Below are 13,470 nucleotides of genomic sequence, written 5' to 3' on the forward strand. Positions count from 1 at the left end.
CACTGCAGGACCTAAATGTTAACCACAAGCAGCCAACTTTGGTTTATACAGATAGCAAATTAGCATTATCCATTGCAACAAATTCAGTCCAACACGAGAGAACAAAGCACATACAGATAGACTGTCATCTTATTCGAGAGAAGCTGCAACAAAACATCATCAAGCTCTTTCATGTTCCTTCAAGACTACAACTAGCAGATATTTTAACCAAGCCTCTAGGCTCTCTTCCATTTCATCATACTCTCCGCAAGATGAACATCCTAAATTACATGTTCATCTTGAGGGGGGGTGTTGGAATATAGCCTCAAGGATTGAACAAACGGAGTTAAAATCTAAAGCTACACGTGTCAAACTGGAAGAGGAGAAGAAAAGTTAGTTAAAACAGTTAGTCTATTATTTCTTACTTTGCCTTGTATAAATATAGTCAAAGTACTCTGTAATTATCAATTCATTCAAGCATTTTTCCAATTCAACAATTATGCTTTCATCTCCAATTCTTTCCTCACAAATCAGAACCTCAATTCATCTATGATTTGACACCTCTTGTCTCTGGTTTTCTATTCTCAGAGTTCATATACCCAAATTTCACAGCTACAGAATATCACTTTATTAATGACGATGGTGCTTTCTTGGTCTCCCGTAACGGCACATTCAAATCTGCCATCTCGAATCCTGGTGCTCAATAAATCAACTTTTACATGTGTCATCCATGTGGAATCCAATACCATCATTTGGTCTGCTAACCGTGATGCTCCCATCTCGGATTCCGATGCAGTGTCTCTTACGACCAATGGGATTACAATTGCTAATCAAGGTGGTGTACTCAGATGGTCTACTCCTCCATTACCTTCATCAATATATGCATTAAAATTAACTGAGTTGGGTAATCTTATCTTACTTGATCATTCCAATGGTTCTCTTTGGGAAAGTTTCTGTTAGACAAGATATACTTCACACAACAGATTCTGAAGACTTCAAAGAAGTTTCGAAAGCATTGGAGAAAATCTAGGAATGATAGTTGGCATTTTATCTAGCTGTTGTAATTTTTAAACTTTGTATTTCAAAAGCTTTATGTTATCTATATACTCAACTATACCATTATAAATACAAGGATATACATTACGCTAAGTTCACTTGAACCAGCCATCTCAATTCTTCTAGCTTGGTATCAAAGCTACTCTGGCTCACCCCACCCAATCCTATATGGCCTCTGCAAGTGCTTCCTCCTCTACCTTTGTTATTCCTAATATCACCTCATTGGTCTCTGTCAAACTCAATGGAATCAATTATCTTAATTGGACTACTCAGTTCATTCCAGTGCTGTGTAGCCATGATCTGTTGAGTATTGTTGATTGCTCAGATCTTTGTCCTCCTCAGTTTCTTATTGATGATACTGGGAAAACAACCACTGATCTCAATCCTGCCTATTTTTTATGGTAGAAAAAGGATCAGTTTATTTTGGCATGGTTTATTGCCACTTTATCTGAGAAGGTCTTGTCTATAGTTTATGGACTGACCACCTCTCGCCAAGTCTGGACCACTTTGGCAAATCGATTTGCTCCACACTATCGTTCTCAAATCTCACATCTCAAGAGACAGCTTCAGACTTTGAACCAAGGGTCTTGCATCTGTTCTGATTATTTATTAACAGCTAAATGTTGTTCTGATCAACTTGCAGCAGTTGGGAAACCTGTAGATGAGGAAGATCTGATCTCCTATATAGTGGGAGGTCTCAACCCAGCTTATCACCCATTTATCACATCTTTGAACTTTGCAGTCCGTAACACTCCCATCAACTTTGATTTTCAAGCTAAGTTGCTTAATTATGAGCAACTCCTTGCAGCACAAACAAAACATGTTGCAACCAATAGTAATTTTGCCTTCTTCACACAGAAGCCAAAACAGCGGCAATATCATAAGAAGAAATACTCACAACAGCAAAACTCTTCTCACCAACAAGGTAAGTTTCTCAACCATTCTTCCATACCATCTACTCAGCAAGGTTCAAAAACTTCTACCAATCACAAGTTGTTTTCTACAAATCGACAACTCTATCAAATTTGTGGGAAGACAAGTCACCAAGCGCTTGATTGTTATCAAGGGATGAATTTTTCCTACCAAGGTGTCAACCTCCATCTCAGCTTGCAGCACTAGCAGCATAGTCCAATATCTCTCAAGAGGTTGAACATCCATGGTATTTGGACAATGGTGCCACCAACCATATCACAGCTGATATTGACAATTTAACACTGCAACAGGAACCATATCAAGGTGTAGACATAGTGAAAGTTGGTAATGGAGGAGGTTTGCATATCACTCATATTGGTTCTTCACTCTTTGCCTCTCCCAAATCACAATTTCTACTAAACAATATTTTAAGATGTCCTACTGCTTCCTCTAACTTGTTATCCATTCAAAATTTTGTCAAGATAACAACTGATATTTTATTATCACTGCCTCTTCCTTTATTGTCAAGGACCTGCAGACCAAGGAGACACTACTCCAAGGGCCGAGTGAAGCAAGCCTGTATCCCATTTATTTGCAGAATTTTCAGTTCAACAAGTCATCATCAAAGCATGTCTCCCCTTCCTCCTTCACTGCATTACTAGGAGTTAAAGCACCAATTCAAGTCTGGCACTCAAGATTGGGCCATCCCTCTGAGTCTATTCTTCATAAATTAGTTAATAAATCTGTATTGTCTATTTCAGGGTCTTCTAAGTTTAATAAACTTTGTGAATCTTGTCAAATAGCCAAGAGTCACAAACTTCCTTTTAGTGAGTTAAATAGCAGATCCACATCTCTTTTAAATTTAATCCATTCGGATTTATGGACCTCACCAGTGTCTTCTATAAGTGGTTGCAAATTTTATCTGATTTTTGTTGATGATTTCTCTCGTTTTCCTGGCTCTTTCCTTTGCATCACAAATCTGATGTTACTAAGTGTTTTATTAAATTCAAATGTTTGGTTGAAAATCTATTCTCATGTAAAATAAAACAATTGCAAACTGATAATGGAGGAGAATATCTTTCAACCACATTCAAAGAATTTCTTGAAACACATGGCATTCTCCATCATCTAACATGTCCATATACATCTAAGCAAAATGGGATCTCTGAAAGAAAACACCGACATATCACTGAGACTGGTTTGTCTCTTCTTGCACAATCCAAACTTCCATCTAAGTATTGGGTTGATGCTTTCTTAACCTCCACTTATCTTATAAATCGTCTACCTACTCCTGTACTTGCCAATGCTTCTCCTTATTTTAAATTGTTAAATGAGCAACCAAATTATTCTCTTCTTAAAACTTTTGGCTACACGTGTTATCCCCTCCTACGCCTATACACCACTCATAAATTACACTATCGTAGTAAGAAGTGTATTTTTCTCGAATATAGTGCTAATCAAAAGGGATATCGTTGCTAGGATCCTTCTACTGACCATGTCTACATCTCTAGACATGTGATGTTTGATGAACTGGATTTTTTTGCACTGGATTCACCTATGCATACTCGGCCTGTAGAGGTTGCTACTCCTGGCTCTGCATCTTCACCTATCTTAGGTTTTTTTCTACCAAACTTTGGTTCTCCCATTGATCTTTCTGTTTCCTCAAATATTTCTAATCCTTCTCAAGCTTTAGTTCCTTCCAATCAACTTCTTGCAGTAGTTACAACAGATTTTGAGGACTCTCTTAATCATCATCCCCTTGAGGATTCCTTTCATCCATCACCTATCTCTTTAACTCCATCCACTTCTCCTACAATTTCTCCTTCAAAACCTTTACCCTCCCTACCTTCCCGAATGGTGACAAGGTCCCAAACAGATTCCTTAAAACCAAAACAATTTCCTGACTACAAAGTCTATTCTACTAAATATCCTCTTCAAGCTCTACCAACCGTTACTCTTCCTTTAGAACCCACAACCTACTCTCAAGCAGCAAAGAACAAGAATTGGTATGATGCTATGCAGGCTAAATTCAATGCCCTCTTGACCAATAAAAATTGGACTTTATGTCCACGCCCTCCAGCCAAGAAAGTAGTCAGAAACAAGTGGGTTTTTAAACTCAAACAGAAACCTAATGGTTCCATTGACAGGTACAAAGCACGGCTTGTGGCGAAAGGTTTTGATCAAGAACTTGGCATTGATTTTAACGAGACATTTAGCCTTGTTATTAAACCAGCAATTATAAGACTCATCCTAGCTCTTGCAGCACATCATGACAGGTCCATTAGACAATTAAATATTTCTAATCAATGATAATGCTTACAGGTTGCGCCTTCCCAGTCACTTGAAGACTTCTGATGTCTTTAATGTGAAGCACCTAAGTCCTTGTTTTGTGGATTTTGATGACACTACTCTAAACTCGAGGAAGAGTTCTTTCCAACCCGGGGCAACTGATGCAGGGAGATCCAAGACAGATGATGCTGAGCTGTCAAATTGTACCTTGATGGTGCTAAGATACCATGAGTTGGCAGATTAGCTTAAAGGCGGGAATTAATTGTGATATGTTCCTAATTGGAGCCATTTTGAGTGCATTTCAGTCTTTTGGCCATAACTTTGGCTACGGGCGTCGGAATCGCGCATAAGACCTCAATTCGGAAAGCTCTTTTCGACGCGCACGCTATCCAGATCGAGCAGGGCGCCATGTGCCCTTTTTTAAACCTCAAATTCTGCTGTTTTTCCTCCAAATCACTAGTTTTAGTTATTTTTTACTATTTATGATAATATTTCATTTGTCAATTAGGAAGTCATTTTAAACTCGATGTGGGCCCCATTTTTTGCAGATTGCTTATTTTATTTTGAATTTTAATTTGGAGTAATTTTAGGATTTTGTTATTTTTGGTAAAATTCGGATAAACACGATTTTTGGCTATAACAGTCGGGCTTGTGGACTAATTTTGGAGATTGCTTGATTTGATCATATTTAGTTAAACCCTAGAGACTTTTCTCTCTGTGTTTTGGGCGATTTTCTCCTGTTCTTCCCTATGAATCATGATTAAGCTTAAATATTGCATATTTTAGCTATTTAAAACCAATGTATTTTAAATTCATCATGACATTATTATTGGTTTTAAATGGAAAAATGGTTAATAAGAATAAATACAAGTTGTGATTTAAATTGATTAATAGCATGAGTTTATGCTTAATTTTATAACTTGAGATTTAATTGGATAATATTTATTCATATGCATATTTTATTTAGAAAGCTTGGTATGAGATAAATTTTGTGTGTGATCCATATGTTAAACTTTTTGAATAGGTTGGAAGTCATTAACGCATGCATAACTCAAAACAATGAATTTTGGCTTGTAGGTCCTATACACATGGCATGGAAAGATATATTGAATTGTTGACCACCTCTAGATTGAAGAGTGCCATATGCACTTCATCCCACCAACTCAACTCAAGTCACTCTCATCAATCATCCACCACCTCTCAAACATTCACTTCAAGACTAAGCAACATGTGGGGATATTGGTATTTTCTATTGAAAAAAGATGAAATGGTGGGAAACATATGGACCCATTGTATTAATTCTTTTGGACAATAGAATTGCATTTTCAAAAGGAAAGGCACGCACTAAGCCATTTGGTGTGGGGAGGAAAGTCAATTGTAATGTGCATGATAATCATTAATGAGAAGTGATCCCTTTCCCCACCACCTCTTCCATTCACACTCCCAACTCCATCTAACTTCATACACGGCCACACACATCACCCCACATCATGTTCATTTAAACCATGACCCACCATTGCCCTCCAACAAGCCACCATACTTCCAAAGCCTAGCCCCCACTTGCCGTCCAACCCATCCCTCATTTCCCTCAAACATAGCCACCACCTAAAAAGTGGTCAATTTGCCTTTTCATTAGCTAATTTGCCCTTAGTCATTTCGGCTAGCTACCATCTCACCAATGGATCCCTTCATCCATAAATCCTAACCATCCATCCCATTGCCCATCAACTTAGGATGACCCTAAACCGCCACCTCAAAAGGATGCTTAGACAATTGTTTTTCCAAAAGGCCAAAAAGCAAGCTTTTCCATTTCTTTATTCCCATCCACTCGGCAACCTCTCACCAAGAACCAACCCTACTCATCTTGTCTTTATCTTTAACAATTCGGCACCTACCCATCACTCACATAGTCCCTTTTAGCTTACCTCCACTCACCTACACATCATTAAACCCAAGCCCCACTTGCCGGTCAACAAAGCTCCCTTTTCCACAAAATTCTAGTCCACTTACCTAAAAGAGACCCCTAGACACCTTCCTTTAACTTTAGCAAAAGCTGCCCCTCTCAAATAAGGAAATCCTAATCACCCTACTCTCTCACACACGGATCCCTTCACCATCCAACTCTAGCCGATACCTATGAGTGGTAACCAACCAATTTGCCTTTCCACTAATCAAGTCACCCCTCATCATTCGGAAAACCCTACCTTCCCACTACCCATGTGAAGCCTTAAGCTCACCCCACCGAATACTCATGCCCCTCAAACCACACGGATCCTTTTTTCACACTCAAACAAATCTCCTTTCCAACCCACGGAAAAATACCCCTTTTTGTCTTCCAGGTGGTTGCATATCACATGAATTTAATCCATTCACATGGCAACAACTTGGCAAGCTGGAAGAAGGAGCTGAAACGTGATCCCATGGAAGAAATGAAAAAGAGCCGGTGCATGAAAGAAATTCTGGAAAGTAAAGGGTTGGTTGCCAATGCTGAAGTTGGTTTGAATTTTTTGAAGTGTGAATGCAAGAGATAGCTAGTGAAACATGAAGACATGTGGGGTTGGAAGAGAAAAATAAAAATAAAAGTAAAAGGTGCTTGGTTTGAATTGAAAACCAATTGAATAAGATGAGAGAGGATAAATCGGTGGAAATTCATTGAAGCTTGACATGTATAAAGAATGAAGAAACATGTGTGGAAAAAGAGCTGAAATTAAGGAAGAGGTAGCCGAAATGAAGGAAGATAGAGAGCTGCATGTGATATAGTCAACAATTAACACCACCGAAAAAGGAAAATGGAAACCATGAAAAGAAAGACACATGCAAGCTTGGTCAATGTCTATGGCAATGAGAAGAGAATATAGAGAAACATGTGCAGTCGGTGAGTGCATGATGTGCTGAAATTAAAGTATGTTGTGCTGAAATTGAGTAAAGAATAAATCGGTGCATGATTAGAGGGAAGGGGATCGGTGCTTGATTGAATAGATGAGAGATGAAGAGGCATGATTGAAGCTTTCCACCGAATTGGACATCATTGAAGTCGGTGGATTGGCTCTTTAAATAAGGGGTGCAGTCCAAATGAGAGGGAGAACTTTGTGCTTTGTTATTTCTTTGTTATGTTCTTTAAATAATTGGTTCCTTCATGTGTTCGGCAATTTGTTTTTCCTTTTGGCTTCAATGCTTTGTTGTTTTAGAATTTTTATTAAGTGTATTAAGAATTGTTCTAGAATTTTATTTCATTAAGTGTAATACCTTAATTTTCATCAAGTGTGCTAGTTGGTTTCATGAAACAAAAAAATTGTTTTAGAAGTTTTCATTAAGTGTGCTACCTTAATTTATTGCAAGAAGTGTTCGGTTGAGAGCTTTTGTTTTTGATTTTTCTGAAACATGATACATGGGAGTAGAGGGAATTGAGCTTTTCATTCGTAAAGTGAAGTGAGTCGGTTTATATTTATTTTTCTAGAGGAGATTTAGTTGGTTTGAATTATTTTTTTCAGAAAGTGAAGGAGAGAGCTTTTGTTTTTGTTTTAGTTGGGTAATTTATTTGTTGTTTACTTATTTCATGTTATTTATTTTTATTGTTTCTTTAAACTTTCATTTAATAGTGATTACAATTGTTATGTGTTATTTTGAGAATTTGTGATTTAAATACAAAGATGAATTCTAGAATCTTGGTTTTAGGCATTTTCAATTTTCAGTGTATATTTTGTCAATTACTTTCTAATTTAGTTTAATTCTTAATTTAGTTTTATCAATTTATGAGTTTAATCTATTAGTCCTTTACATTCCAATCCGACAATCAAAATCTAAAAACATGAATCTAGTCCATGACTAGTAATCTCTTCCACCCATTGCACATATCATCCTCTTGTTTTCTCTTTGTGAAGTTTTTCACATTTTTCAACGAGTTTAATTTTAAGTAACTTTCCCTGAGGAGATGATCTAGGAATTTATTCATAATTATTACACGACATCCTCCTGCACTCGGGATAGCATTAGTGCTACTCATTTTTGAGTGAGTCAAATCATCTGTTGGAACTAGCCTGCTGGATAATCGCTATTCTGTCCAGCATCAGTTGGTATCAGAGCCTCAACATCTTCTTGGGAAATTTCATCAGTTTGAATGGCTGATGCTCGTGATTGGACAACACTTACCTGTTGGGACATATCTGTCTAGTGCTGTTTCAGATAACAACTTATCATTTGGTGATTACATGCTCACAATAAGTACTTCTGATGCATTACTGCAATGGCACAATCAAACATACTGGAAATTGTCAAAGAATACAGAGGCTTATATCAACTCGAACTATATTGTGGAATACATGGCAATAAACAGAACAGGTCTTTATCTCTTTGGCCAAAATGAATCATTGGTTGTTATACAGGTGATCTTGTTGCCAGCGGACTTCCAAATTGCGAAGTTGGGTGCATCAGGTCACTTGACGATCATCAGATATTTTGGCACGAAGTGGGATCAGGAGTTTTTTGCGCCAACGGATGATTGTAAAACTCCGTTCATATGTGGCCGAATTGGATTGTGTAATGATGGCCTATCCAGTGGTCTATCTTGTTCATGTCCATCGGGCTTCCATGTTGTTTAACAGGATTGCGTGCCAAATAATGGCTCTTACTATTTGCCATTTGCCATTTGCTTGTAAGTCATCAAGTTTTTCATAGATGGGGCTTGGCTATGGTACAGAGTATTTTGCCAATGATTTCTCTGAGCCTCTGAGATATCATGTCAATCTATCAGTTTGTGAAGATCTCTGCTCAGGGGACTGTTCTTGCTTAGGATTTTTTCATGGAACCTCAACTGGTTCTTGCCATGTGCTTGAAAATGAGTTGGGTTCCGTTATGTCGAGCAATGATGCGAAAAATGACCTGTTAGGCTACATCAAAGTTCTTACTGGTCAAAGCACAAATGGTGTTACAAGTGTAAGCAGTCGGAGACCAAAGATTCCTGTAGCTGCTCTGGTGCTTTTACCTTTCACTGGATTCTTTCTGTTAGGGGGTCTAGGTTTTCTCGGGCGGAAGAGATGGGGACTCTCCAAGTCTAAAGAAATAAAATTAGGTCATTGCAACTCACATTCTTCTGAAGACCTGGATGTCTTCTACATAACAGGCTTGCCGAAAAGGTTTGACTATGACGAGCTTGAGGTGGCTACTGATAATTTCAAGACCTAGATTGGATCGGGTGGATTTGGTGCTGTATACAAGGGGACACTACTAAATAAAACTGTTGTGGCTATAAAGAAGATTACCAATTTAGGAGTTCAAAGGAGAAAAGAATTCTGCACTGAGATTGCAGTTATTAGAAATATTCACCATGTGAATTTGGTTAGACTAAAAGGGTTTTGTGCCCAAGGGAGAAAACAGCTATTGGTTTATGAATATATGAATCATGGCTCATTGGACCTAACTGTCTTTGGTATTGGACCTGTCTTAGAATGGCAAGAGAGGTTTGATATAGCGTTGGAACAGCACGCGGACTTGCATATCTGCATAATGGATGCAAACACAAGATCATCCATTGTGATGTCAAACCTGAGAACATTCTATTGGATGACCACCTTCAAGCAAAGATCTCCGATTTTGGGCTCTCAAAGCTTCTAAGCCCTGACCAGTCTGGTCTGTTCACAACAATGAGAGGCACTCGTGGCTATCTTACACCTGAATGGCTAACCAACTCTGCAATCTTGAAAAAGACTAATGTCTACAGTTTTGGAATGGTGCTGCCTGAACTTGTCAGTGGAAGGAAAAATTCCACTGACAATGATAGTGGTGGTGGCCACTCTTCGTCATCATCAGGGTCAGGATTTGGTTATTATCCTCTATTTGCATTAGAGATGCATGAACAAGGGAAGTATTAGGAGCTTGCTGACCCAAGGCTACAAGGACGGGTGACAAGGGAAGAGGTGGAAAAATTAGTTTATTTCGCTTTGTGTTGTCTCCATGAGGAACCAGCACTTAATTGTTACTATTGTTGGTATGTTGGAAGGCGGGATTCCTATCATTCAGCCAATTATAGAATCTATGAACTTCTTGCGCTTTTATGGGCGTAGATTTACTAAGGCTTCTACAATAATGGAACTAAATGGCTCTATGTCGTATCCATTAGCGAATGCCTCCAGAAACACAAGTGGCTTGCATGCTGTTTTTTTTTTTATGTCTCTTCACAGCAGATATCTGGCCCAAGATAGTGTTGAATGGCCGATGGTTTTGGAGTTTCGGTATAGTTTTCTGCAAATGACCATGAAACATATGTTGCTAGGAATTCTAGTTGCATTTTCTTGGAACTGGACTCTATTGTATCATTCTTGCATGTTGCCACTAGGATCAGGCCCGATTGATCAGTGGCTGTGGTTCTTTACAATTGTGTAAAAGGGTTCTTTTGAATGTATAATAAGACACAATGTATCAAAATTAGATATTTGTGAAGAATGTGTTTTACTTTAACCATATGAATGTCATTGTTTTATTATATCTGATTGGAGAAGATTGGCAGTATGTGTTTTATTATATGTGTCATGTTATGTCTTTTTACATGTTTGTTTTGGGTGGCTGGCGCAGAATGGAAATATGTCATAATAACTCCATTTATCATGTCCCTTTTTTTTTTCTTGAGCTGATTAGAGATTTTGATCTGCAGCAGATATTTGGATTCAAAGTTGGAATCTATGTAGTTTAACATATTATAATTTCTACTAGTTGTCATGACAACTAGTTTGTTTTCACCAATGATCATTGGTGAAAACAAAATGTGAAGTAATGTGTCCGGTTGGTGAGGAAACAGGCTTTATCACAATCTAATTTGGAGAAAATGGGTGTCGTGGGAGAAAATGTACTGCCCACAGAATGGAATGGTGGGGAAAAAACTAGACCATATATGGACTCCAATTAAGATAGACGGCGCGAATATGTTCATGGCAAAATGGAATTTTCCGCAAAAGTTTTAGTTATGGACTACACACAAGGGAATTTTTTCCCACCAAACAACTGATGGTAAAAGAAATTGTTGCAATCATGTTACTCCACATGAATTAACAGTTTTCACACGAGTCTATGTCATGGAATTCACTAATAGCCACCACAGAAAATCATCAACACAGAGGCTATTGTCACCACAATGGTCTGGTGCTAAACAGAATTATATATAGATTTAAACAGGTATTGCCGTAACTACTCCTCGTGGCAAAACATAGGTTTTACCCACCAAATAAAATTTTGGTAGGTAAATTATTATTGCTCATGAATTATATGCCACGAGCCTCTCACCAAGAAATTTGGTGGAAAAAGTTTTGTTCTCACATAATCCCCACTTGTTTTGACTAATAATCCTCATGGAAATGACATAGTAAGCCACTACACCAAATCATCAACCATTGCTTTTGTCACGACCACAATACATGGATAAAGGAGTTTAGCTACGATATTGTATCACGGGAAATACTTATTTCCAATAGTACAACAAGTAAATAATAATTTCTTCTGACAAATATAGAGGTGAATAAAACTTATTTATCACCAGACTATGTCATCCCAATACTAATACTAGTCACGATTTAGGGAGTGGTTAAAAACTTTATACTACCAAATGTGTGACAAAATGTTTCATGGCTAATACACTTATTCGAAGTGTGGCTCTGGTGACCACTAATGTTACTGTCACCACAAAAGGCTAGGTGGCAACGAAATTTGCCACGGATGAAAACAGGTATTGACACAACTTTGGTCGTGACAAAAGGTAGTTTTTTCCCATGAATTAATTATTTGATGGGAAAAATTTATTGCTCATGAATTATATACCACCAGCGTCTCACCAACAAAATTGGTGGAAAAATATTTTTTCTCACATAATCCTCACTTATTTCGACCAAATTCTCTCACAGGAAAAACCAATATTTGTTGTAGTACCTGTATAGATTTTTATGTCACTTGTTACAACATAATAAAATTATTCAACTCTCGAGGATTTGCTAAGTGGTAAGGCTCTTGGTTTTTGTAATGGAAAATATTTTAACTACAAAAGAATTACACAAAAATAAATCCACAAATTGATGTGGTAATTTTTTTGTATTTGAAATAGCTCTCATATACAATCTCCAAAATCCCTTGTCATAAAAAAATAAAAATAAAAATCATGTGAATTTTGTTATACCGTGATGGTTTTTGTTTCAAATCACTACTGTTTGATTGAGTGAGCAAATATGTGAAGTGGTTTCAAGATGTCAAGATGCTTCTTGGAGGGGAAAGTCGGGACTATTTTGGTGGTATAGAAATAGGAAAAGCTATGCTTCTTGCTAGGGTCTCTTGCTAGGAATTTTTTTTTTTTTTTAAATTTTGTGATTAAGTTAGTATTTTTTAATAATGTTGTGATTTTTTTTCTTAAAAAAATTATTTAAAGATGTTAAAAAATTCATGAAAAAAAATGTTAAAAACAACAATAGAATGCATTAGCTGCGGTTGGTGCAAACCCACCCATAGAAATATTGGAAATATTGGCAATTGTTGTTAGGCTCGTTTTCCCATTTGATGGGCCAATCAGCTTTGTTTTGTGGAAAATGCATGTTGCAAGTGCCTAATGCAAACGACGCTCAACTGGCACCATTTATTAAATTTTTTTTTCTCTCTCTGTGTTGTCCTCTATTTATCTTTCTCAATTGTCTCCTTTCTCTTTCGTAATCAGTTCGAAGTGTATATTTATCTATAAACTCTTTAACAGACCGTGCTTCGCATCGTCTAGAAAAAAATATAATTCTTTATCAAAGGAGGTGACTTTCGAGATCAACGATGAGTTGCACAAATTGAAGAAAGTGATGTTTTCATTGCAAATAGAATTCAAAGACGACCCAGTTACAAAACCTCCCAATACAACCCCAGTTTTTGTGCTCTGTGAAGTATTGAGATATACACCAATTTATTCAATTAAGAAAAAAAGAAAAGAGAAAAATATTCTTGATTTAAATTTAAGAACAAAACACAAGAAGCCACACGGCTTGGAATTTGGACTGGGAGTCTTGGAATATTTTGCGTTGTAGTTCTACTGAAATTTACAGATAGAAAGTGAAAGACAGAGGGTGAGCTTTGCAATTGGTTGAGGGGTTATTAGCATTTGGGTAGATACACTTGGGTGTTGAGAGTCTGAGAAAGATGAGTGAAGGGGCAAAGTGGGGGATTATGGATGAGGATGCATATTACATACCTTTTTATTTATTCTTTTGATAATGGTTGGAGCTC

The sequence above is a fragment of the Carya illinoinensis genome, chromosome 5, assembly GCF_018687715.1.
Source record: "Carya illinoinensis cultivar Pawnee chromosome 5, C.illinoinensisPawnee_v1, whole genome shotgun sequence".
Lineage (NCBI taxonomy): Eukaryota > Viridiplantae > Streptophyta > Magnoliopsida > Fagales > Juglandaceae > Carya > Carya illinoinensis.